Genomic DNA, 24772 nt, shown 5'->3' with positions numbered 1-24772 from the left:
CAAAAGCCTTTTCCCATGGCTTCCCATGGGGATTGGTTCTCTTCCATCATGCTCCGTGCTTGCTCCTGTGAGCTCCAAACAGATCAGTGCATCCTGGGCCTAAGCTTCCAGGATTTAGGGACAGCCATTCATGTTTGGTCAGCTGGTAATATTGGAAGGCATTTATGGCATGATTTCTGGAGATGCAAGAAGAACTCGTGTCCTCATTCTTGAAGACTCGAGATATGTATTTGGTTTGGTTGTGGGTGTTACTTCTTAGATTTCCTCGGAGGGCGGGGGGCACTTTTCCTGTCAGAAGCATCCTAATCAGGTATGAGGAGTATGGACATGTTTTTGGCGTGGAGTTCCCCATGTGAGGCTGCTTGTACTCCTGACACTTTTTGACCTTACGTGTGTAAGATGGAATTGTGGATTCTTGCCCTTCTCAGGAGTCCAGAGGGATGGTGGTGACAGTCACAGTCAAAGACTACCAATTCGGCCATGGAGAAGGTGACCCCAAATCGCTTCACAAACTGTCTTGGGGAAATCCCCCGGCAGCTCCAGCGGTTTGGAGTGATTTTGATACTGCTGGCTGACCCAGAACTACTCCAGCCAGGTGAAGTGATGAGGCGCGGTTTGGTCAGGAGTGGTTTCTATGTCCACAGAGATTTGTGACGTCACAGAAGCTGACTTCACTGAAGCAGCAATCCCATTCTCATGACAAATGAGTCCTATGGCTTTATGTAGAATGACTTGGGAAGAAACATGAAAGAGCATTCTTAGCCTCATCATGAGCTCAGGTGGTCTTTTCTGTTTCTTTCCCACTTCCCCTTTCTGTACAAAGAGAAAAGAAAATGATGTTCTGTATACCATTCTTTAGACGAACATTTCTCCGGAGAGAGCAAGGTGTTCCTATTTCCACTGCAATTTCTAGAGATCTCAATCAACAGCGCCGCCTCTTGGGTAGAATTATGTCTCTGGGAGCTTCGATATCCTTGAGTGAAGGGTCCATTCTTAGCTTCTCTTCCCTATGGTTTCTCAGGTGAAAGATCTGCCGTTGGTGCTTGGTTAGGTTGGAAGTGTAGGGATGGAAGAAGGGAAGGAAAGTCACAATTCCAGGAAAATTGCAAGGGCAGGGAAGCGTTGTGCTGTCCATGTCCTTATCTACTAGTGTCCTGAAACACCAGTCCTAAGGAATGAAGGCTCTGTCTACCTGACATTACCTTAAACACTGTTGCAAACTCTTCATGGAGAGTAAAACTCTGCATGATCTCTACCCCTAAAGAAAGAGCCCTGGGCAGCAGTACTTGTCGTCATTAGTTAATACTACATGCCATAGTCATGGGTAGAGCCATGTTGAGCAACGCTCTTTATTCAGATGAAAAGGAACGACCAACATCGATGGCCTGCCATGCCCACTCTAGTATCACTGTGGAAGGAGCCTAGATTCTTTTTTAATGGCTAGTGGAGTAAGATGATTATGAAGATGATAATAAAGAAGATGATTTCCAAATGAAAATGCAAGCTGACCAAGGGAAATATCCTATGGCTTCACTCATAAGTGGCCCATGAGGAATACCACGGACATGAGTCGTAGTAAGGGAAAACGGAAGGAGAAGTAGTCAGACAGGGAGATGCACCAGGAGACACTCAGGACTTTGGGGACCAAGCTGAGGGTTACAGGAGGATAAGTCAAGCCATAAAGAGGGAAGTGGATAATGGGTTTGGAGGTAGTGTGGCATTATATGAGGATGAGCACTTGGTGGTATATGCAATTAAAGCATCGGGGAACACTATGTCAAAAACGGTAGGATGGATAAAAGGCTTGCTTGCCGAATCTAAGCAAATATAGTAAATAGAAAGCAAAACAGGTCGTTACACGTGGAGATCAAGAAAGAAAGAGAAGAGAAATGAATTCTAGTTTTATTATCTTACTGATTGAAATTGTATGCAATTGGTTTCCTGTAAGGTCCTTATATGAATTGGGTCTTTGGGCATTGTAAATTAGTCTTCCCTCTTCCTACATTTTGGGAATAGATGAGAAAAGCTGGCATTACCATTAAATGTCTCGAATTGTTGACCAGGGAATTGATTTGAACCTGGCTTTCTGTGTGTTGGGAGATGTTGGAGGACTGCTTCAAAAGCCTCCAAAGCTGCGTCAAAAGTCTTTACATGAGACGTCAGAGATGTATGACTCATGATCTTGTCATAGTAGTGCGTATGTGTCTTGGAATTCATCCTTTTCTCTCCGGTATTGGATTTGCTGTCAGACTTTTGTGTAAGGTCTTTTAAGTAAGGTTGTTTATTAATTAATTAATTCTTGGTAGGTAAGGAGTTAACTTATCAAGTTTGGACGGTTTGTTACTTTGATTCTCTAAGCTATTGTTTTCTTATTGTATTTTCTCTGAATTTTGCTTCCATGAGTGCTATTCCTCACAAGCTCCCTAAATTCTTTGGAACCCTTTAAGAGAGAGTGTGTGTGTGTGTGTGTGTGTGTGTGTGTGTGTGTGTGTGTGTGTGTGTGTGTTTGAGTGTGTGTGTACGTGTGTGTGCTGTACCAAACGCTAAAAATGATATTTTAAGAGATGTGACGCTGCTCTATTCCAGATCACAATTCACCTACAAACACAGTGGAAACTCACGTTACATCCCGTTCAGCCACATTTCCTGCATTGAATGTCTCATATTATCCACTTTAGAAATGCAGATTCTGACTAGCCTGTCTGGCACAAATACCAAATTTTGTGTGCCTTGTTGGAGTTTCATTGCCTGTCCCTTTTTCTTGCTTTTTCACATGTTTTTTACTCCAATGTGTGAGTAAAATCGTATGGTAGTTGTCTTTCCCTGACTGACTGATATGACACAGCCCAATCCTCTCTCACTTTCTTCCACATGTCACAAGGAGCAAGAATACCTTCTTGCTTATGGTTCCATAAGAGTCCGCAGAGCATCTGGAGGACAGGGAGACTAGAAATGTCTGGGAGCTCTAGGCTTGTCTTCAGCCATCAGCACCACCAGAAGATGACTACATCAATGGAAACATGGCATAAATGGGCCTGAAGCCTATAAATCACACTCCACAGCGAAAGAGAGAAGTCACAGAGAACAAGAGTGAAGGGTATAGAGAGGGCTTATGGGAGAATGGGTGGGTTGGTGTTCAGGAGGCAGGGATCCATGGCCAGAGACAAAGGCCCAGGGGAGAGGAGCCCAATTAGAACCCACAATTTGTTTCTTGACCCATAGTTGTCGGCGGAGAAAGGGAGACTGTCTGAATGACCCGAGTTCTTGCAACACAAGGGTCTTGAGGTCAGGGGATTCCTGTTCAGCATGCTTTGCAGACATACACTCCAGAACTGCAGAACACTGTGTATCTCCTGGAGAGGACACTAGCAAGCAACCTTGTGCAGAGAGCCTGGAAACCATGATCAGAGACAATACCTGTTGACACCGTGGTACTATTCTTATTTCTTTCTGTGCATTCCTGATGGGCAGTGTTGGTGGAGATGCCCCGATGGGAGCCAAAGTAACTTGGGTTCTACGACCACCAGCATCAAGACTGCGAAGTGGCCATAGGCAGGAATGTGAGGACATTGGCTGCCCAAACAGCAATCACGGATTCCCAAACCTGGAACACTGTTGGGATGGCCTTCTTCAGGCCACGTTGCTTCGTCCCAGGAGAACAGAAAATCCTGCAGGGGACAAGAAGAATGCCCTGCCCACATCCTCTCACCTAGCCACAGAATTCAGCAGGCCTTAAATTTTTTGGAGTGGGTTGAAAGTCACGTTTCCAGGCACACCAGTCCCAGAAAGATTAACCTCACCATATTTGGCACAGACACCACACACTCTGAATGGAAATTCAGATTAAAATTATATGCAATTTGTTTCCTTCAAGGTCCTTATCTGAATTGGGTCTTTGGACATTGTTAATTAGTTTTCCCTCTTTCTGCATTTTGGGAATAGATGAGAAATGCCGACATTACCTTTAAATGTATCGAATTGTGTACCAGGGAATTGATTTGATCCTTCCTTTCTGTGTGTTGGGAGATATATGGGGACTTCTTCAAAAGCTTTCATCATTATCTGAGACGTTCAGATATGTATGACTCATGATCTTGTCATGGTAGAGTGTATGTGTCTTGGAATTTATCCTTTACACTCGGGTATTGGATTTGATGGCAAACTTGTGTAGAGGAGTCTTTTAGGTATGGTTGTTTAATTAATTAATTAATTAATTAATTCTTGATAGCTAAGGAGTTAACTTATCCAGTTTGGACAGTTTGTTACCTTGATTCTCTTAGCTTTTGTTTTTTATGGTATTTTTCTGAATTTTGCTTCCATGATTGATAATCTTCACTTGCTCCCTTACTTCTGTGGTACTCTTTTAAGGGTGTGTGTGTGTGTGTTTGTTTCACAAAATGCTAAAAATTATATTTTAAGAGATATGAAGCTGCTCTATTCCAGATCACAATTCACCTACAAACACAGTGGAAACTCACGTTACATCCCGTTTGGCCCCATTTCCTGCATTGAATGTCTCATATTATCCACTTTAGAAATGCAGATTCTGACTAGCCTGCCTGGCACAAACACCAAATTTTGTGTGCCTGGTTAGAGTCTAATTGCCTGTCCATTTTTCTTGCTTTTTCACCGGTCTTTACGTCCATGAATGTGAAATCATATCATAGTTGCCTTTCTGTGACTGACAGATATGACACAGCGCAATGCTCTCTCCCTTTCTGCCACATGTCACAAGGAGCTAGATTGCCTTCTTGCTTATGGCTCCATAGGAGTCCACAGTGCATGTTGAGAAAAGGGAGAAGGGAGAAGTGTCTGGGAGCTCCAGCATTGTCTTCAGCCATCAGCACAACCAGAAGATGACCACATCAATGTAAACATGGCATAAATGGACCTGAAGCCTAGAAATCACACTCCAGAGTGAAAGAGAGAAGAAGTCACAGAAACCATCTGAGAAGGGCATAGACAGGGCTTATGGGAGAATTGGATGGTTGGTGCTTCAGTGGGCACGGAGCCTTGGCTAAAGGCAAAGGCTCAGGGGAGAGGAGCACACTTAGAAACCACAATTTGAACGTTGACCCATAGATGTTGGCAGAGAAAAGGAGAGTGTCTGAATGACATGAGTTCTTGCAACCAAAGGGTCTTGTGGCACAGGGATTCCAGATCAGTATGTTTGCAGGCATAGACTCCAGACACCACTGCATATGTCCCGGAGAGGACACCAGCAAACAACCAGGTGCAGAGAGCCTGGAAACCATGATCAGAGACAATACCTGTGGACACCGTGGTAAGATTATTATTTCTTTTCTTTTTTTTTAACTTTTTAAAATTTATTTATTAAATAAATAAGAGTAGTTCTGCATCAGCCAGGTGTATCAAAATCACTCCAAAATGCTGGATCCGCCTGGGAATGTCCCCAAGACAGTTTGTGAACCGATTTGGGGTCACCTTCTCCATGGCCAAATTTGTAGTCTTTGTCCATGACTGTCACCACCACCCCTCTGGAATCCTGAGAAGGGCAAGAATGCACAATTCCATCCTACCGACGTAATGTCAAGATAGAGTCAGGAGTACAAGCAGCCTCACACGGAGAACTCCACGCCATACACATGTTCATGGTCCTCACATCTTATCAGGATGCTTCTGTCCAGGAAAAGCACCCCCAACCCTAAGAGGGAAGCTCAGAGTTAACACCCCCAACCCTACCAAAGACATTTCTGGAGTCTTCAACGGTGAGGACACGAGTTCTTCTTGCATCTCCAGAAATCGTGCCATAAATGTCTCCCAAATTTCCCACCTGACCAAATATTAAAGGCAGACCCTACAACCTAGAAGCTTAGGCCCAGGACGGACTCATCTGTTTGGAGCTCACAGGAGCAAGCACGTAGCATGATGGAAGAGAACCAATCCCCATGGGAAGTCATCAGAAAACGCTTTTGGGCCAGTCTCAGGAATACAACGTGAATCTACAAAAGTCTCTATCTTCTCTGTATTTGAAATGCTCATTCTCTTATCTACACTGAAGCTAATTTCTTTAGGAGGAAGATATCATAGAGTGCGAAAGTTCTGGCACTTGAGAGAGTCTCAGGTGTGTGTGACATGCCCTCTGGTGTTGTGTTGTGGCTGTCCACTCTCCTATGGGCTTGTCCTCTGCAGACGCTCTCCTTGCCTTCCATTAACTGTGAGTGGTGTCTGTGCCAACTATGGTGAGGTTAAGCTTCGTGGATCTGGTATGCCTGGAAACACGACTTTCAACCCACTCCAAAAAATGTAAGGCCTGCTGAATTCTGTGGCTAGGTGAGAGGATGTGGGCAGGGCATTCTTCTTGTCCCCTGCAGGATTTTCTGTTCTCCTGGGATGAAGCAATGAGGCCTGAAGAAGTCCGTACCAACAGTGTTCCATAATTGGGAATCCGTGATTGCTGTTTGAGCAGCCAATGTCCTCACCTTCCTGCCTGTGGCCACTTCTCAGTCTTGATGCTGGCGGTCGTAGAGCCCAAGTTACTTTGGCTCCCATCGAGGCTTCTCCACCAACACTGCCCATCAGGTTTGCACAGAAAGAAATAAGAATCGTACCATGGTGTCAACAGGTATTGTCTCTGATCATGGTTTCCAGGCTGTCTGCACCTGGGTGCTTGCTGGTGACCTCTCCAGGAGATACAGAATGTTATCTGGAGTCTATATCTGCAAAGCAAGCTGATCTGGAATTGCCATGCATCAAGAACCATGGGTTGCAAGAACTCGTGTCCTTCAGACACTCTCTGTTTCTCCGCCAACAGCTATGGGTCAGCATTCAAATTATGGGTTCTAAGAGTGCTCCTCTCCAATGGGACTTTGTCTTTGGCCAGGGCTCCCTGTCCTCTAAAACACCAAGCGTCCAACTCTCCCATAAGCCCTGTCTACACCCTTCTCCCATGGTCTCTGTGACTTCTTCTCTCTTTCGCTGTGGAGTGTGATTTCTATGCTTCAGGTCCATTTATGCCATGTTTGCATTGATGTGGTCATCTTCTGGTTGTGCTGTTGGCTGAAGGCATGCCTGGAGGTCCTAGACACTTCTACAATCTCCCTTTCCTCCGAATGCACTGCGGACCCTTATGGAGCCATAAGCACCAAGGAGTTCTTGCTCCTTGTGACAATGGCAGAAAGGAGAGAGCATTGGGCTGTGTCATATCGGTCAGTCACAGAAAGACAACTACCATACGATTTCTCTCACTCATGGAAGTAAATAAAGCTGGGAAAAATCAAGAAAAACGGACAGGCAATTAGACTCCAACCGACACACAAAATTTGATGTTTGTCCCAGGCAGGCTAGTCAGAATCTGCGTTTCTAAAAGTGGATCAAAACGGACAATCAATGCAGGAAATGTGGCCATCTGGGATATAATGAGAGTTCAAATCAATTCCCTAGTCCACAATTCGAAACATTTAATGATAATGTCGGCTTTTCTCATCTATTATTAAAATGTAGGAAGAGGGAAGTCTCTAACTGACAATGTCCAAAGACCCAATTCAGATAAGGACCTGATAGGAAACCAATTGCATACAATTTTAATCAGTAAGATAATAAAGCTTGAATTCATTTCTCCTCTCTTTCTTTCTTCACCTCCACGTTAAAAGACCTCTTTTGCTTTCTATTAACTATTTTTTCTGATATTTGGCAAGCCAGCCTTTCATCCATCCTACGTTTTTTACATAGTGCTCCCTGATTCTTTAATTGCATATACCACCAAGTGCTCATCCTCATATACTGCCAAATTTCCTCCATACCCATTAACCAGTTCCCTCTTTATGACAGGTGTTATCTTCCTATTACCCTCAGCTTGGTCCCAAAGTCCTAAGCCTCTTTCGTGCATCTCCCAGTTTGACGTTTCTCCATCCGTTTTCCCTTACTAATACTCATGTCCAAGGTATACCTCCTGCGCTATATAAGAGTGAAGCCATAGGATATGTCCCTTGGTCGGCTTGCATTTTCATTTGGAAATCATCTTCTTTATCATCATGTTCATAATCATCTTTATCCACTAGCCCTTCAAAGTGTATCTCGGCTCCTTCCACAGTGATACATGAGTGGGCAAGCCATCAATTTTGGTCGTTCATTTTCATCTGAATAAAGAGAATTGCTCAACATGGCTCTCCCCATTACTATGGCATGCAGCATTAACTAAAGATGACAAGGAGTGCTGACAAGGGCTCTTTCTTTCGGGGTAGCGATCTGGCAGAATTTCACTCTCCATGAAGTCTTTGCAACGGTGTTTAAGATAATGTCAGTTAGACAGAGCCTCATCCCTTAGGACCGGTGTTTCAGGCACTAGCAGACAATGACATGGACAGCACAATGCATCACTCTCCTATTTTCCTGGAATTGTGACTTTCCTTCCCTTTTCCTTCCCTCAACTTCCAAACTGAACAAGCACCAAAGGCAGACCTTACACCTGAGAAACCATAGGGAACAGAAGCTTAGAATGGACCCTCTCACCCAAGGATATACAACCTCCCAGAGACCTAATGGGAGCCAAGAGGCCTCGCTGTTGATTGAGATCTCTAGAAATTGCAGTGGAAATAGGAACACCTTGCTCTCTCTGGAGAAATGTTGGTCTAAAGAATGGTATACAGGGCATCATTTTCTATTGTCTTTGTATAGAAATTGGAAGTGGGAAAGAAAAAGAAAAGACCACCTGAGTTCATGGTCAAGGTAACAGGGCTCTTTCTTGTTCCTTCCCAGGTCTTTCTACTTAAAGCCATAGGACTTTATGTCATGAGAATGGGATTGCTGCTTCAGTGAAGTCAGCTTCTGTGACGTCACAAAGCTCTGAGGTCCCAGCAACCACTCCTCACCAATCCACGCCTCATCACTTCACCTGGCTGATTTGTTCTGGGTCAGCCAGGAGTAACATAATCACTCCAACATCTGGAGTCGCCTTGGGATTTAAACAAGACAGTTTGTGAAATGATTTGGGTCACCTTCTCCATGGCCAAATTTCTAGTCTTTGGCCGTGACTGTCACGACTCCCCATTGGTCTCCTGGGAAGGGCAAGAATCCACTATTCCATCTTACCCATGTAAGATCAAGGAAGATTCAGGAGTATAAGCAGCCTCACACGGGTAACTCCACGCCAAACACATGTTCATGGTCCTCATACCCTATCAGGATGCTTCTGACCAGGAAAAGCACCGCCGCCCTCAGAGGAATGCTCAGAGTTAACACCCGCAGGCATACCAAAGACATGTTTGGAGTCTTCAACAGTGAGGACGTCAATTCTCTTGCATCTCCAGAAATTGTGCCATAAATGCCTCCCATTTTCCCAGCTGACCAAACATAAAATTCAGACCCTACACCCTAGAAACTTAGGCCCAGGATGGACTCATCTGTTTGGTGCTCACAGCAGCAAGCAGGGAGCATGTTGGAAGAGAACCAATCCCCATGTGAATCCATCGGAAAAGGCTTTCGGTCCATTTTCAGGAATACAAAGTGAATCTACAAAAGGTCTCTGTCTTCTGTGTATTCGAAACGCGCATTCTGTTATCTAACCTGAAGATAATTTCTTTAGGATTTAGAGCTCATGGAGTGCCCGAAGGCTGGCACTTGAGAGTCTCAGGTGTGTGTGACATTCCATCTAGGGTTTTGTTTTGTCTGTCCAATCTCATGTTAACTCGTCCTCTGCAGAGTCTCTCCTTGCCTTCCATTCAGAGGTTTTGGTGTCTGCGCCAAATATGGTGAATTTAAGCTTCGTGGTGTTAGGGTCCATGATCAAAGGAACGAGTCTGACAGAAGGCAAAATCAAGCAAAGTTTTATTTCACGCCATGCATCGAAACCAAACTGCATCAGATACCAAACTGCATCAGAATCCAAACTGCATCAGAAACCAAACTGCTTTAGAAACCAAACTGCTTTAGAAACCAAACTGCTTTAGAAACCAAACTGCTTTAAAAACCAAACTGATTGGTAGGTGCCCGAGTCTTACTGGGACCACCGCCACCCAGTTGCTGGGGTCCCTCTTGGAGGCTCCCTGCCTCACCCTCACCGTACCACAGACCCACTCCCAGCGGGCTGCACCGTTGGCTCCTGAGTGGCTGCTCCTGATGGCGGCACTGCACGAGGTGGCCTGGCTGCTTGCAGGGGCACTGCTGCTGATACTCTGTGTCGCTCTTGGCAGCACCGCTGACGCTGCTCCTCTGGGCAGTGCCCCTCGTGGTGGCACCACTGCCGCTGCTGCTCTGGTGCTCGGGACGGTGCCAGTCATGGTGTTGCAACTGCTGCTGCTGCTCTGGGCAGTGCATGGGGCGGTGCCACTCGTGTTAGCCTGCCTGGAACAAACACCAAATTTTGTGTGCATGATTAGAGTCTCATTGCCTGTCCCTTTTTCTTACTTTTTCACATGTTTCTTTACTTCCATGAGTGAGTGAAATCGTATGGGAGTTGTCTTTCTGTGACTGAGAGATATGACACAGCCCAATGCTCTCTGCATTTCTGCCACACGTCACAAGGAACAGGAATGCCTTCTTGCTTATGGCTCCATAACAGTCCGCAGTACATCTGGAAGACAGGGAGACGGTAGATGTGTCTGCGATTTCAGCCTTGTCTTCAGCCATTATCACAACCAAAAGATGACCACATCAATGGAAACATGACATAAATGGACCTGAAGCTTAGAAATCACACTCCAGAGCGAAAAAGAGAAGAAGTCACAGAGACCATGGGAGAATGGTGTAGACAGGGCTTATGGGAGAATTGGATGGTTGGTACTTTAGAAGACAAGGAGCCATGGCCAAAAAAAAAAAAAAAAAAAAAAAAAAAAAAAAAAAAAAAAGCCCAGGGGAGAGGAGCACACTTAAAACCCTCAAAACTAATGTTGACCCTTAGCTGTTGTCAAAGAAAAGGAGTGTCTGAAGGACACGAGTTCTTGCAACCCAAGGCTCTTGAGGCCCAGCGATTCCAGATCAGCATGCTTTGCTGACATAGACTCCAGAGAACACTGTGTATCTCCTGGAGAGGACACCATCAAGCAAACAGGTGCAGACAGCCTGGAAAATAAGTTCAGAGACAATACCTGTTGACACCGTGGTACGATTATTTTTTCTTTGTGTGAATTCGTGAAGAGCAGGTTGGTGAAGATGCCTCGATGGGCGCCAAATAAACTTGGGCCCTATGACCGCCAACATCAAGACTGAGAAGTGGCCACAGGCAGGACGGTGAGGACATTAGCTTCCCGACCTGCAATCACGTATTCTCAAACCTGGAAATCTGTTGGGAGTCCTTCTTCAGGCCATGTTGCTTAATCCCAGGAGAACAGAAAATCCTGCTGGGGACTAGAAGAAAGCCCTGTCCACATCCTCTCATATGGGCACAGAATTCAGCAGGCCGTAAGTTTTGTGGAGTGGTTTTAAGTTCACGTTTCACAGGCACACCAGACCCACAAAGCTTAACCACACCATATTTGGCCCAGACACCAAACAATCTGAATAGAAGGCAAGAAGAGACTCTGCATATGATGAGCCCACAGGAGAGTGGACAGCCACAACACAACTCCAGAGGGCATGTCACACACACCTGAGACTCTCTCAAGTGCCAACCTTCGGGCACTCCAAGAGCTCTTCTTCGTAAAAAAAAAAAAAAAAAATCTTCAGGGCAGATAACAGAATACAGAAGAGAAAGACACTTTTTGTAGATTCAAGTTGTATTCCTGAAATTGGCCCGAAATCCTTTTCTGATGACTTCACATAGGGACTGCTTCTCTTCCAACATGCTCCATGCTTGCTCCTGTGAGCTATAAACAGACATTTATGGCACGATTTCTGGCGATGCAAGAAGTACTCGTGTCCTCAGTGTTGGAGACTCCAGACATGTCTTTGGTATGGTTGCAGGTGTTAACTCTGAGCTTTCCCCTTAGGGTTGGGGGCGCTTTTCCTGGTCAGAAGCATCCTGATAAGGTGTGAGGACCATGAACATGTGTATGGCGTTTAGTTCCCCGTGTGAGTCTGCTTGTACTCCTGACTCTTTCTTGACCTTACATGGGTAAGATGGAATTGTGGATTCTTGCCCCTCTCATGAGTCCAGAGGGGTGGTGGTGACAGTCCTGGACAAAGACTACAAGTTCAGCCATGGAGAAGGTGACCCCAAATCGCTTCACAAACTGTCTTGGTGAAATCCCCAGGCGAGTCCAGATGTTGGAGTGATTTTGATACTCCTGCCTGACCCAGGTCTACTCCAGCCAGGTGAAGTGATGAGCCGTGGTTTGGTGAGGAGTGGTTCCTAGGACCTCAGAGCTTTGTAACTTCACAGAAACTGACTTCACTGAAGCACCAATCCCATACACATGACATATGAGTCCTATGTCTTTAAGTAGAAAGACATGGGAAGGAACAATAAAGAGCCCTGTTAGCCTGATCATGAACTCAGGTGGTCTTTTCTGTTTATTTCCCACTTCCACTTTCTATACAAAGAGAAAAGAAAATGATGTTCTGTATACTATTCTTTAGACCAACAATTCTCCAGAGAGAGCACGGCGTTCCTATTTCCACTGCAATTTCTAGAGATCTCAATTTATGGCGAGGCCTCTTGGCTACGATTAGGTCTCTGGGAAGTTGGATATCCTTGCGTGAGAGGGTCCATTCTTAGCTTCTGTTCCCTATGGTTTCTCAGGTGTAAGGTCTCCCTTTGGTGCTTGGTCAGGTTGGAAGCTGAGAGAAGGAAAAAGGGAAGCGTAGTCACAATTCCAGGAAAAATGCTAGGGCAGGAATGCATTGTGCTGTGTCCTTATCTGCTAGTGTCCTGAAACACCAGTCTTAAGAATGAAGGCTCTGTCTACCTGGTATTACCTTAAACACCATTGCAAAGGCTTCATTGAGAGTGAAACTCTGCATGATAGCTACCCCTAAGGAAAGAGCCCTGGTCAGCACTCCTTGTCATCACTAGTTAATGCTACATCCTATAGCCATGGGGACAGCCATGTTGAGCAACGCTCTTTATTCAGATGAAAATGAATGGCCAATATCGATGGCCTGCCATGCCCACTCTAGCATCACTGTGGAAGGAGATGAGATAACCTTTTAAGGGCTAGTGGATAAAGATGATTTTGAAGATGATGATAAAGAAGATTATTTTCAAATGAAAATGCAAGCCGACCACGGGAAATATCCTATGGCTTCACTTATATGTGGCTCATGAGGAATACCATTGACATGAGTAGTAGTAAGGAAAATGGAAGGAGAAGTCAAACACGGAGACCCACCAGGAGAGATTCAGGACTTTGGGGACCAAGCGGAGGGTTACAGGAGGATAAGTCCTGCCATAAAGAGGGAACTGGTTAATGGGTATGGAGTTGGTGTGTCATTATTTGAGGATGAGCCCTTGGTGGTATATGCAGTTAAAGAATCAGGGAGTACTATGTCAAAAATGTAGGATGTATGAAAGGCTGTGTATCCGAATATAAGAAAAAATATTGAATAGAAAGCAAAACAGGCCATTTCCCATGGAGATGAAGAAAGAAAGAGAAATGAATTCTTGTTTTATTATCTTACTGATTAAAATTGTATGCGATTGGTTTCCTATATGGTCCTTATGTGAATTGGGTCTTTGGACATTGTAAATTAGAGTCTTCCCTCTTCCTACATTTTGGGAATAGATGGGAAAATATGACATTACCAATAAATGTCTTGAATTGTGGACCATGGAATTGATTTGAACCTGGCTTTCTATGTGATGGGAGATGTTTGAGGACTGCTTCAAAAGCCTCAAAAGCTGCTTCAAACGTCATTACCTGAGACGTCAGATATGTCTGACTCATGATCTTGTCATGGTAGTGCGTTTGTGTCTTGGAATTTATCCTTTTCTCTCCGCTATTGCATTTGCTGGCAACTTCTGTGGAGGGGTGTTTAGGTAAGGTTGTTTAATTAATCAATTAATTAATTGATTAATTCTTGATGGATAAGGAGTTAACTTATCCAGTTTGGACGGTTTGTTACTTTAACTCTCCTAATTTTTTTATGGTATTTTCTCTGAATTTTGCTTCCATGAGTGCTATTTCTCACTTGCTCCCTAAATTCTGTGGGACTCTTTTAAGTGTGTGTGTATATATCTGTGTGTCTGTGTTTGCCTGTGTGTGTCTGTATGTGTGTCTGTGTTTCATAAGACGCTAAAAATGACTTTTTAATAGATATGAGGCTGCTCTATTCCAGATCACAATTCACCTTCAAACAGTGGAAACTCACATTACATCCCATTCATCAAAATCTCCTGCATTGAATGTCACATTTTATCCACTATTAGAAACGCAGATTCTGACTAGCCTGCCTGGAACAAACACCAAATTTTGTGTGCCTAACTAGATTCTAATTGCCTGTCCCTTTTTCTTGCTTTTTCATATGTTTCCTTACTTCCAAGAATGAGTGAAATTGTAAGGGATTTGTCTTTCTGTGACTGACAGAGATGACCCAGCCCAATGCTCCCTCACTTTCTGTCACATGTTGCAAGGAGCAAGAATGATTTCTTGCTTATGGCTCCTAAGAGTATGCAGAGCATTTGGAGGAAAGGGAGATGGTAGAAATGTCTGGGAGCTCCAGGTTTTCTTTAGCCATAAGCACAATCAGAAGATGACCTCATCAATGGAAGCATGGCATAAATGGACCAGAAGCCTAGAAATCACACTCCACAGTGAAATAGAGAAGAAGTCACAGAGACCATGGGAGAAGGGTGTAGACATGGCTTATTGGAGAATTATACGGTTGCTTCTTCTGAGCGTAGAAGCCCTGGCCAAAGACAAAGGCCCAGGGGAGAGGAGCACACTTAGAGCCCACAATTTAAATGTTGACCCATAGCTGTTGGCGGAGAAAGGTGAGTGTCTGAAGGACAGGAGTTCTTGCAACCCAAGGGTATTGAGGTCCTGGGATTCCAGATCAGCATGCATTGCAGACATAGACTCCAGAGAACACTGTGTATCTCCTGGAGAGGACACCAGAGAGCATTCAAGTGCAGACAGGCTGGAAACCATGATCAGAGACAATACCTGGTGACACCTTGGTAAGATTATTTTTTCTTTGTGTGCATTTGTGATGGGCAGTGTTGCTGGAGATGCCTCGATGAGCGCCAAAGATACGGGGGCTCTCAACTCTATGGTCAAATAATCTTTGACAAAACAGTAAAAAATATACAATGGAAAAAAGACAGTCTCTTCTACAAATGGTCCTGGGAAAACTGGACAGCAATATATAGAAGAATGAAACTCAACCATTCTCTTACACCATACACAAAGATAAACTCTAAATGGATAAAAGACCTCAACGTGAAACAGGAATCCATCAGCATCCTCGAGGAGAACATAGGCAGTAACCTCTTTGATATCAGCTACAGCAACTTCTTTCAAGATATATCTCCAAAGGCCAAGGAAACAAAAGCGGAAATGAACTTTTGAGACTTCATCAAGATCAAAATCTTCTGCACAGCAAAGGAAACAGTCAACCATACAAAAAGGCAACCCACGGAATGGGAGAAGATATTTGCAAATGACAGTACAAGCAAAAGGTTGATATCCAGGATCTATAAAGTACTTCTCAAACTTAACACACATAAAATAGATAATCCGATCAAAAAATGGGCAGAATATATGAACAGACACTTCTCCAACGAAGACATACAAATGGCTATCAGACATATGAAAAAATATTCATTATCACTAGCGATCAGGGAGATTCAAGTTAAAACAACACCAGATAGAATGGCCAAAATTAGCAAGACAGGAAACAACGAGTGTTGGAAGGATGTGGAGAAAGGGAAACCCTCTTAAACTGTTGTTGGTAATGCAAGTTAGTGCCGCCACTTTGGAGAACAGTGTGGAGATTCCTGAAGAAATTAAGAATAGAGCTTCCCTATGACCCTGCAATTGCACTGCTAGGTATTTACCCCAAAGATGTTTATTTCATTACCCCAAAGATGCAATGTTTATTGCAGCAATGGCTACGTTCACCAAACTGTGGAAAGAACCAAGATGCCCTTCAATGGATGAATGGATAAGGAAGATATGGTACATATACACAATGGAGTATTATCCCTCCATCAGAAAGGAGGAATACCCAACTTTTGTAGCAACATGGACGGGACTGGAAGAGATTATGCTGAGTGAAATAAGTCAAGCAATGAGAGTCAAGTATCATATGGTCTCACTTATTTGTGAAGGATAACAAAGAACATGGAGGACATGGGGAGATGGAGAGGAGAGGGAGTTGAGGGAAACTGGAAGTGAAGATGAACCATGAGAGACTATGGACTCTGAAAAACAACCAGAGGGTTTTGAAGGGGCGTGGTGTGGGAGGTTGAGAAACCAGGTGGTGGGTAAGAGGGAGGGCACGTACTGCATGGGGCACTGGGTGTGATGCCAAAACAATGAGCACTGTTATGCTGTAAAAAAAAAAAATTAAGGCAAAAAAAAAAAAAAGATACTTGGGCTCTATGACCGCCAGCATCAAGACTGAGAAGAGGCCACCGGCAGGACGGTGAGGACATTAGCTGCACAACCTGCAATCATGGAATCCCAAGTCTGGAACACTGTTGCGACTGCCTTCTTCAGGCCACGTTGCTTAGTCCCTGGAGAACAGAAAATCCTTCAGGGGACTAGAAGAAAGCCCTGACCACATCATCTCATCTGGCTACAGAATTCAGTAGGCTTTAAGTTTTGGGAATTGGGTTGAAACTCACGTTTCACAGGCACACCAGACCCACGAAGATTAACCTCACCGTATTTGGCCCAGACACCAAACACTCTGAATGGAAGGCAAGGAGAGCCTCTGCAGAGGACGAGCCCACAGGAGAGTGGACAGCCACAACAGAACCTCAGAGAGCATGTCACACACACCTGAGACTCAAGTGCCAGCCCTTGGGCACTCCATGAGCTCTTCTTCCTAAAGAAATTATCTTCAGGGTAGATAACAGAATGCTTGTTTTGAATACAGAGAAAACAGAGACCTTTTGTAGATTCATTTTGTATTCCTGAAACTGGCCGAAATCCTTTTCCGATGGCTTCCAAAGGGGATTGGTTCTCTTCCAACATGCTCCGTGCTTGCTCCTGTGAGCTACAAACAGATGAGTCCATCCTGGGCCTAAGCTTCTAGGGTGTAGGATCTGCCTTTAATGTTTGGTCAGCTGGGAAAACGGGGAGGCATTTATGGCACGATTTCTGGAGATGCAAGAAGAACTCGTGTCCTCACTCTTGAAGACTCCAGACGTGTCTTTGGTATGGTTGTGGGTCTTAACTCTTTGCTTTCTTTGGAGGGCAGGGGGCCCATTTCCTGATAGGGTGTAAGGACCATCAACATGTGTATTGCCTGCAGTTCCCCATGTGAGGCTGCTTGTACTCCTGACTCTTTCTTGATGTTACATGGGTAAGATGGAATTGTGGATTCTTGCCCTTCTCAGGAGTCCAGAGGTGTTTGTGGCAGTCATGGCCAAAGACTACAAAGTCGGCCATGGAAAAGGTGACCCCAAATCGTTTCACAAACGGTCTTGGGGAAATACCCAGGTGGCTCCTGCAGTTTGAAATATTTTGATAAACCTGGCTTACCCAGGACTACTCCAGCCAGGTGAAGTGATGAGGCATGGTTTGGTGAGGAGTGGTTGCTGGGAACTCAGAGCTTTGTGACGTCACAGAAGCTGACTTCACTGAAGCAGCAACCCCATTCTCAAGACATATGAGTCCTATGGCTTTAATTAGAAAGAACTGGGATGGAACAAGAAAGAGCCCTGTTAGCCTGATCATGAACTCAGGTGGTCTTTTCTGTTTCTTTCCCATTTCCACTTTCTATACAAAGAGAAAACAAAATGATGTTTTGTATACCCATCATTAGACCAACATTTCTCTAGAGAGAGCAAGGTGTTCCTATTTCCACTGCAATTTCTAGAGATCTCAATCAACAGCGAGGCCTCTTGGCTACCATTAGGGCTCTGGGAGGTTAGATAGCCTTGGTTGAGAGGGTCCATTCTTAGCTTCTGTTCCCTATGGATTCTCGGGTGTAAGGCCTTCCGTTGTTGCTTGGTCAGCTTGGAAGGCGAGGGAAGGAAGAAGGGAAGGAAAATCACAATTCCAGGAATATTGCCAGTGCAGGGAAGCATTGTGCTGTCCGTGTCCTTATCTGGTAGTGTAGGACAAAGAAGCTCCTTACATACAGAGGAAAGCCCATTAGACTAACGTCAGACCTTTCCACAGAGACCTGGCAAGCCAGGAAGGGCTGGCAAAATATATTCAGAGTACTAAATGAGAAGAACATGAAACCAAGAATACTCTATCCTGCAAGACTGACATTTAAAATGGATGGAGAGATAAAGAGTTTCCAAGACCGGCAAGGCTTAAAAGACTATGCAACCACCAAGCCGACACTGCAGAAAATATTAAGGGGGGTCCTATAAAAGAGAAAAAAATCCTAAGAATATCATTGAACAGAAATATAGAAACAATCTACAGACAGAAAGACTTTAAAGGCAACACGATGTCAATAAAAACCTATCTCTCAATAATCACTCTCAATGTGAATGGCCTAAATTTGCCTATAAAACAACACAGGATTGCATATTGGATAAAACGACAGGACGCATCCATATTCTGTCTACAAGAGACCCATTTTGAACCTAAAGATACACCCAGACTGAAAGTGAAGGGATAGAAAAGCATCTTTCATGCCAATGGGCCTCAAAAGAAGGCCAGGGTAGCGATTCTCATATCAGATAAATTAGATTTTAATCTAAAGACTGTAGTCAGAGATACAGAAGGACACTACATAATTCTCTAGGGACTATCCGCCATGATGATCTAACAATTGTGAAGATCTATGTCCCCTATATGGGAGCACCCAATGACATAAGAAAACTATTAATCAAGATAATGAGTCTATTGATATGAATACAATAATAGTAGGAGATTAATATGCCTCTCTCAGAAATAGACAGATCATCGAAGCAGAAAATTAATAAAGAAATACGAGCATTGAATGAAACATTCGACCAGATGGACCTCATAGACATATACAGAACATTCCACCCTAAAACTACAGAATACTCATCTTCTCAAGTGCACATGGAACCTTCTCCAGAATAGACCACATACTGGGTCACAAAGCAGGACTCAACAGATACCAAAAGAATGACATTATTCCCTGTATATTCTCAGATCACAATGCTTTGAAACTGGAACTCAATCACAAGGAAAAGTTCAGAAGGAAATCCAACACCTGGAAGCTAAAGACCACCTTGCTTAAGAATGATTGGATCAAACAGGAGATCAAAGATGAACTTACACAATTCCTGGAAACCAATGAGAATGAAGACACTTTGGTCCAAAAACTATGGGATACAGCAAAGGTGGTTCTAAGGGGGAAATACATAGCCATCCAAACCTCCCTCAAAAAAATTGAAAAATCCAGAATACACCAGCTGTCTCTACACCTTAAAGAAATGGAGAATCAACAACAAATCAAACTCCACACGCAAGAAGGGAAATAATCAAGATTAGAGCAAAGATCAATGAGGTAGAAATGAGAGATACAGTAAAACGTATCAAAGAAACTAGAAGCTGTTTTTTTGAAAGAATCAATAAGATCGATAAACCATTGGCCACCCTAATCCAAAAGAAAAGAGAAAAAACCCAAATTAATAAAATTATGAATGAAAAGGGAGAGATCACAACTAACACCAAGGAAATAGAAACAATCATCAGAAATTATTACCAACAGTTATATGCTAATAAGCTAAGAAACCTAGATGAAATGGATGCATTCCTGGAAAACTACAAACTCCCAAAATTGAACCAGGAAGAAATTGACAACCTGAATAGACCGATATCTAGAAAAGAGATTGAAGCAGTGATCACAAATCTCCAAAAAACAAGAGCCCAGGACCTGACGGATTGCCTGGGGAATTCTACCAAACTTTCAAAGAAGAAATAACACTAATTCTCCGGAAGCTGTTCCAAAAAACTTAAGCAGAAGGAAAATTTCCAGACTCTTTTTATGAAGCCAGCATTACCCTGATCCCCAAACCAGGCAAAGACCCTACCAAAAAGGAGAATTTCGGACCAATATCACTGATGAATATGGATGCAAAGATTCTCAACAAGATCCTAGCGAACAGGATCCAGCAGCACATTAAAAAGATTATCCACCATGACCATGTGGGATTCATCCCTGGGTTTCAAGGTTGGTTCAACATTCGCAAATAAATCAATGTGATAGGACAAATCAATAAGAGAAGAGAGAAGAACCACATGGTCTTCTCCATTGATGCAGAAAAAGCATTTGACAAAATCCAGCATCCGTTCTTCTCCATAGATGCAGAAAAAGCATTTGACACAATCCAGCATCCGTTCCTGAGGAAAACGCTTCAAAGTATAGGGATAGAGGGAACATTCCTGAACTTCATAAAATCTATCTATGAAAGAACCACAGCAAATACAATACTAAATGGCAAAAAGCTTGCAGCCTTCCCGCTGAGATCAGGAACACGACAAGGATGCCCACTCTCACCAATCTTGTTCAACATAGTATTAGAAGTTCTAGCAATGGCAATCAGGCAACAAAGAGAAACAAAATGTATCCAAATTGGCAAGGAAGTAGTCAAACTCTTTCTCTTCGCAGATGACATAATTCTTTATACGGAAAACCACAAAGACTCCACCCCCAAAATACTAGAACTCATACAGCAATTCAGTAAGGTGGCAGGAAACAAAGTCGATGTACAGAAATCAGTGGCTTTCTTATACACTAACAATGAAAATACAGAAAGGGAAATTAGAGAATCACTTCCATTTACTATAGCACCAAGAACCAAAAGATACCTGGGCATAAACCTAACCAAAGAGGTAAAGGACCTGTACTCGAGGAACTACAGAACACTCATGAAAGAAATTGAAGAAGACACAAAAAGATGGAAGACTGTTCCATGATCTTGGATTGGAAGAATAAACATTGTTAAAATGTCTATACTGCCTAGAGCAATCTATACTTTTAATGCCATTCCGATCAAAATTCCACCGGTATTTTTCAAAGAGTTGGAGCAAATAATCCTATAATTTGTATGGAATCAGAAGAGACTCCAAATTGCTAAGGAAATGCTGAAAACAAAAACAAAACTGGCGGCATAACGTTACCCGATTTCAATCTTTACTACAAAGCTATGATCACCAAGACAGCGTGGTACTAGCATAAAAACAGACACATAGACCAGTGGAACAGAGTGGAGAGCCCAGATATGGACCCTCAACTCTATGGTGAAATAATCTTTGACAAAACAGGAAAAATATTCAATGGAAAAAAGACAGTCTCTTCAATAAATGGTGCTGGGAAAACTGGACAGCGATATGTAGAAGAATGAAACCATTCTCTTACACCGTACACAAAGATAAACTCGAAATGGATAAAAGACCTCAACATGAGACAGGAATCCATCAGAATCCTAGAGGAGAACATAGGCAGTAACCTCTTTGATATCAGCCACAGCAACTTATTTCACGATATGTCTCCAAAGGCCAAGGAAACAAAAGCGAAAATGAACTTTTGGGACTTCATCAAGATCAAAAGCTTCTGCACAGCAAAGGAAACAGTCAACCATACAAAAAGGCAACCCACGGAATGGGAGAAGATATTGGCAAATGACAGTACAGACAAAAGGTTGATATCCAGGATCTATAAAGAACTTCTCATACTCAACACACACAAAACAGATAATCATATCGAAAAATGGGCAGAAGATATGAACAGAAACTTCTCCAACAAAGACATACAATGGCTATCAGACACATGAAAAATGTTCATCATCACTAGCCATCAGGGAGATTCAAATTAAAACCACATTGAGATACCACCTGACACCAGTTAGAAAGGCCAAAATTAGCAAGAAAGGAAACATCTTGTGTTGGAGAGGATGTGGAGAAAGGGGAACCCTCTTACACTGTTGGTGGGAATGCAAGTTAGTGCAGCCACTTTGGAGAACAGTGTAGAGATTCCTAAAGAAATTAAGAATAGATCCTCCCTATGACCCTGCAGTTGCACTGCTGTGTATTTACCCCAAAGATACAGATGTAGTGAAAAGAAGGGCCATCTGTACCCCAATGATTATTGCAGCAATGGCTACGGTAGCCAAACTGTGTAAAGAACCAAGATGCCATTCAATGGATGAATGGATAAGGAAGATGTGGTACATATACACAATGGAGTATTATGCCTGCATTAGAAAGGATGAATACCCAACTTTTGTAGCAACATGGACGGGACTGGATTAGATTATGCTAAGTGAAATAAGTCAAGCAGAGAGAGTCAAGTATCATATGGTCTGACTTATTTGTGGAGGATAACAAATAACATGGAGGACATGAGGAGATGGAGAGGAGAGGAAGTTGACGGAAACTGGAAGGGGAGATGAACCATGAGTGACTATGGACTCTGAAAAACAACCAGAGGGTATTGAAGGGGCGAGGGGTGGGAGGTTGAGGAATGAGGTGATGGGTAATAGAGAGGGCACGTACTGCATTGAGCACTGGATGTGATGCCAAAACAATGAACACTGTTAATGCTGTAAATAAAAAAATATATATATAAAAAAGAAGATAATTTCCAAATGAAAAACAAGCAGACCAAGGGAAATATCTCATGGCTTCACTCGTATGTGGCCCATGAGGAATACCATGGACATTAGTAGTAGTAAGGGAAAACGAAAAGAGTAGAAGTCAGATAGGGAGACGCACCAGGAGAGACTCAGGACATTGGGGACCAAGCTGAGGGTTACAGGAGGATAAGACATGCCATAAAGAGTGAAATGGTTAATGGGTATGGAGGTGGTGTGGCATTATATGAGGATGAGCACTTGGTGGTATATGCAATTAAAGATCAGGGCACACTATGTCAAAAAACATAGGATGGATGAAAGGCTGGCTTGCCGAATATAAGAAAAAATAGTGAATAGAAAGCAAAACAGGCCGTTTCTCATGGAGATGAAGAAGGAAAGAAAAGAAATGAATTCTAGTTTTATTATCTTACTGATTAAAATTGTATGCAATTGGTTTCCTATAAGGTTCTTATCTGAATTGGGTCTTTGGAGATTGGAAATTAGAGACTTCCCTCTTCCTACAATTTGGGAATATATGAGAAAAGCCGATATGACCATTAAATGTCTCGAATTGTGGACCAGAGAACTGATTTGAACTTGGCTTTCTGTGTGTTGAGAGATGTTTGAGGACTGCTTTAAAGCTTTCGTCATTACCTGAGATGTCAGATATGTATGACTCATGATCTTGATAGTGCATATCAAGTGATAGATATCAAGTGCATATCAAGTGATAGATATCAAGTGTGTATCGTGTGATAGATACGTCTTGGTAGTGCGTATGTGTCTTGGAATTTATCCTTTCCTCTCCAGTATTGGATTTTCTGGCATACTTGTGTGTAGGCGTCTTTAGGTATGGTTGTTTAATTAATTAATTAATTCTTGAAAGGTAAGTAGTTAATTTATCCAGTTTGGATGATTTGCTACTTTGATTCTCTAAGTTTATTTATTTATTTTTTTTTTTTTTTGGCATTTTCTCTGAATTTTGCTTCCAAGAGTGCTATTCCTCACTTGGTCCCTAACTTCTGTGGGACTCTTTTAAGTGTGTGTGTGTGGGGGGGGGTGTTTCTGTGTGTGTGTGTGTGTTTCACAAAACACTAAAAATGATATTTATTTATTTTTTTCCATTTTATTTATTTTTCTCAGCGTAACAGTGTTCATTGTTTTTGCACAACAACCGGTGTTCCATGCAAAACGTGCCCTCCATATTACCCACCACCTGTTCCCCCAACCTCCCACCCCTGACCCTTCAAAACCCTCAGGTTGTTTTTCAGAGTCCATAGTCTCTTATGGTTCGCCTCCCCTCCCCAATGTCCATATTCCCTACCCCCTCCCAATACCACTTCCCCCCAGCAACCCCCAGTTTGTTTTGTGAGATGAAGAGTCATTTATGGTTTGTCTCCCTCACAATCCCATCTTGTTTCATTTATTCTTCTCCTATCCCCCTACCCCCCATGTTGCTTCTCCATGTCCTCATATCAGGGAGATCATATGATAGTTCTCTTTCTCCGATTGACTTATTTCACTAAGCATGATTCGCTCTAGTGCCATCCACGTCGTCGCAAATGGCAAGATTTCATTTCTTTTGATGGCTGCATAGTATTCCATTGTGTATATATACCACTTCTTCTTTATCCATTCATCTGTTGATGGACATCTAGGTTCTTTCCATAGTCTGGCTATTGTAGACATTGCTGCTATAAACATTCGGGTACACGTGCCCCTTCGGATCACTATGTATCTTTAGGGTAAATACCCAGTAGTGCAATGGCTGGGTCATAGGGTAGTTCTATTTTCAACATTTTGAGGAACCTCCATGCTGTTTTCCAGAGTGGTTGCACCAGCTTGCATTCCCACCAACAGTGTAGAAACGTTCCCCTTTCTCCGCATCCTCTCCAGCATCTGTCATTTCCTGACTTGTTAATTTTAGCCATTCTGACTGGTGTGAGGTGATATCTCATTGTGGTTTTGATTTGTATTTCCCTGATGCCGAGTGACGTGGAGCACTTTTTCATGTGTCTGTTGGCCATCTGGATGTCTTCTTTGCAGAAATGTCTGTTCATGTCCTCTGCCCATTTCTTGATTGGATTGTTTGTTCTTTGGGTGTTGAGTTTGCTAAGTTCCTTATAGATTTTGGATACTAACCCTTTGATATGTCGTTTGCAAATATCTTCTCCCATTCTGTCAGCTGTCTTTTGGTTT

The sequence above is a fragment of the Meles meles genome, chromosome Y (assembly GCF_922984935.1).
Source record: "Meles meles chromosome Y, mMelMel3.1 paternal haplotype, whole genome shotgun sequence".
In the NCBI taxonomy this organism is placed as follows: Eukaryota; Metazoa; Chordata; class Mammalia; order Carnivora; family Mustelidae; genus Meles; species Meles meles.
The sequence above is the reverse complement of the archived record's forward strand: the minus strand, read 5'-3'. Positions refer to the sequence as shown.